Source organism: Atta colombica, unplaced genomic scaffold (assembly GCF_001594045.1).
Source record: "Atta colombica isolate Treedump-2 unplaced genomic scaffold, Acol1.0 scaffold188, whole genome shotgun sequence".
Taxonomy (NCBI): Eukaryota; Metazoa; Arthropoda; class Insecta; order Hymenoptera; family Formicidae; genus Atta; species Atta colombica.
The window spans coordinates 139,137-142,916 of NW_017259280.1; the positions used below are offsets into that span (position 1 = coordinate 139,137).

Genomic DNA, 3,780 nt, shown 5'->3' on the forward strand with positions numbered 1-3,780 from the left:
TGTGTGTGTGTGTGTGTGTGTGTGTGTGCGCGCGCGCGTATCCATTTATTTTATAATTTCATTTATTTTATAATTTTACTATATGGTTTTCCAGCAAGAAACATCCCTAACAGCACAAAGTCGACTCTGAATCGACTATAACTTCTAGACTATAACGTTTGAAAAATGGACGTCCGTAGTCGACTTTAGACAACTTGGCGATATCTCTAAGTCGTCTAAAGTTGACGATACAACTTTAAAGTGTCCCACTTTAAAGACGACTGTAAGCCGATTTTAAGTCAACTATTCTAGGCTGTGATCCAATTCATGCACACAACGTTCATAGCATTCATCCTTGTTTAACTATAGTTAAATAACAAGGATTTCACATTTAAGCTTTATGAGCGTAAATCGCACTAAGTGTTTTAAAAATCGATTAGAAGGACGTCTGTGCAAAGTCGACTTACAGTCTACTCTAAAGACCTGGCTTAGCAAAATCAATTTACAGTCGACGTTTGTGCTGTTAGGGATAGCCTAAAACACAATTTTACTTAATTTTATCCTTGTTTGCAATATTAAACAAAGATGAAATTTATTATATTCCATTGTATCATACGTCTTTTATTGAAGAATGCTCATTTTAATCAGTGTCGTAATTTAGCTGAAATATTTAAATATGAGTGCGTGTACAGTTCTTAAAATGGCCACAGATCACGTGACTTTGTCTCTCCTACATCAAAGAAACCGACGTGCAGTGTAGCAACTGATATATCTAGACTGTGACTGAGCAGCTATTTATGCAGAGATCCGTTCAGTAAATTAAGTTATGTAACTGGCAGATGAGAAAGTGGATGCGTTAGCCACTGCGTAACCCCGGATTTACAATAGATTTTTAAATCTTATTAAGCCATAAGGAATGGACGAATTACAATGAATTAGTCTCGTATTCGACTGTAGTTGATCGATTTCTTATGGCTTAAAGCTTAAAATACTTGTAAATTTGGACTACCCCGGATCTACAATATTAAAATGTTTTAAGGTTGTGATCAAAGTCTCACTACAAATGTTTGATAGAAGACAATTAAAAGAAAGAATTTTACAAACTGACCAATTAAAAAACGCTTCGAAGCGTTTACAACACCGCATTGATCATATCTTAAGTCGTAAGAAATTGACCAATTACAATCAAATTTGAAAAGAATAATCGACTATGATTCGTTCATTTTGTATGGCTTAAGGCTTATAGCTCTGACACATCAGCGCAATGTCCGTCGTGCATGACACGCGATATCCAATAAGGGTATACCTTTAGAATGAAAACATGAGTAAAGCTGTACATTGGATATCGCGTGTTACGCGCGATGAACGTATGCCGGAGACATTAGAACTCTATTATAGATCTGAGGTAAACATATGCACCCTAGACTACGTTCCAAAACTTCCTTTTCGAGGAAGAACTTCTTCGGAGAGGAAGTTTTGGAACGTAGTTCTAGGTGTTTTAACCTTAAGCCATAAAAAAGTGACCAATTACAGTTGAATGCGAGATATGCATCAATGTTGTACTTTAATTTGAGTATAAAAATGAAGTGCAAATATTTCGAATATTATAATATACATATTTTACTTAGTACAATAAAATGTATCGAGTATTTCAGGACTTAATCGATTTCTATGTTTAAATATTTCTATGTATAAATATTTTTACGTTATTTTGTGTATGACGGCAGTGTGCACCAGAGTGCACTGAGTGCTCCCAATCAAATTCGCTATAAGTCACGTAAAAAGGTGCATTTTCACGAATTGCTCAAACTGACCGTTTCAGCGACAAAAACGATCACATGAAGACTTTTGTCGCAAAATTATTACAGCGACAAGTTTATACATGAAAAAAGGCAAGAAGTTAAATTTGACATTTGAGCGACAGATTCGATATGTTGTTTGTATTTTTCATCTTTATTTTATCTTTTGCAATATTAATACGCTGAATTAAACAGATATTAGATTATTCTGATTGCATCGAATCCTCTATCTGGATCAGCAATAAAAAAAAGAATAAATTAAATGTGATATTTTGTGAATAAATTTATATATATTGTAGTCAACGGTGGTCTACACGGTCGATACAGTATGTCAGCACTGTCAATAGCGTTTGACGCTTGAAACTATTCAAACTACAAAATTTCAGCCTCTGGATAATGAGCGACAAATCTGTCGCTACAATTGCTTATTTTAGCAGCATGTGAAAATATACCTATAGAAATTGATAAATATCAAGCATCAATTTTGATTACATGACTTATTTTAATGCTAAAAATGAACGTTAAGCATCAGCATGAAAAGGCACTTTTACAATCGAATGTGAGGAGAATAATCAATTCGTCCATTTCTTACAGCTTAAAGTTCAAAACCTGTTGTAGATCAAGCTTACACCTTATCATGTAGACGCCTTAATGTATAAGGGAATCAACTGAAATCAATCGAAATTGTTCTTTTTCAGAGAATGGGAGGAAAGGAAAGATTCTGATTAGTTGATTCACTCATGCACGATGTGTCATGGAAAAGTTTGCGGCCTTAGTTTTTCTTTTTTTTGTTAAATAAATAATTTAATTACTATAGAAGAAATTTTGCAGTTTTCTAATAAAAGGAGATTTTCAAGTTTTTTTGGAAATATCTGCAGATTTTTAGAAACTTTTCAACCCTGATTTAGAGATTTTTTTTCTATTAGCGAGTTGGCAACTGCGTTGGTGGCCATTGGTAATTATGTAGAATGTATTGTTTCATCATACTTCTAATTTTTTACGCAAGTGATCAAGAGATAAAACTTACATTAACAGTCGATTGATATTGACGAGTGATTGACAAATAAAAAAACGGTACGTATTTCCTTTTTCTAAAAACCATAAATCATTAATTACAATAAATTAATTATTTTCGTGAAAAGTTATTTCTAATCGATCTAATCTATGCATTAACAGTGAATTTGTGTTTTTAAAGAAACGAATTTGATTTTGTAAAGTAAAGAATTTGTGTAATTAAAGTAAGAACGTATATATAACGCTGTATCGAATTGGGATGACGTATCTTAACCTCTAACAACCAACTTGTACAACTAAGATCATGAATTGAGTTATTAAACGTTAAGCTAATTCTACAATGAGTCGGTAGTCGGAAATCTTAAGTCTTAATCAGTTTTAATACTTAGGTGACTATGATTTTTCTACTAGTTGTACGAGTCGTTCATTTCGACTAATAGGAAGGATCAGTCTTAAGAAAATTAGTAGTCTTAATTGTATTAATTGGCTGTTGGATGACTTCACCGATTCATTGATAAGACTTAGGACAATCGATTACTGACTCATTGTAGAATCAACTTAATGCTTAATAACTCGATTCACGAGGTTGATCGCCGTGTTTTTCTGAGATTCTTTCATTTTGAGTGAAAACATGTCAAATGAGTATTTTTATTAAGATTTTAAGAGGTGAGGTATTTTAAACAACTATTCTTATTTATGATTAAAATAAAAAGTATGTATTTTAAATAAATTCTGAAATAATCATCAATCAGAAATATCTGGACGATTGAGAGCATAATAGGGCAGAAGTGCGTTTGATCATCACTATAATATATTTCAATTCTTACATACAATATCAATCGAAATATTCTGAAATAGTAAATAGTAACAATAAATGCTTGTTATTTTAATTGCAAAGCAATTAAAATAAATTTCCAAAAAAACAACCGAATAAAGGAGTAAAGTCAAGGTAGAAAAATAATAGTGTATTTTACATAGTCGATTTACG

The 3,780-nt window shown here is 32.2% G+C and overlaps 1 protein-coding gene across 2 annotated transcripts in view; it reads left to right on the plus strand.

Moving 5' to 3' along the window:
* The first annotated feature begins 2,661 nt into the window (after positions 1–2,661).
* Positions 2,662–3,780, plus strand: part of LOC108686643 (protein downstream neighbor of son homolog) — a 54,749-nt gene continuing 53,630 nt past the window's right edge. For both annotated transcript variants that reach the window (XM_018192070.1, XM_018192071.1), the window contains exon 1: positions 2,662–2,852. The gene's annotated coding sequence lies outside the window, so the exon portion shown is untranslated. The remainder of the gene's footprint in view (positions 2,853–3,780) is intronic.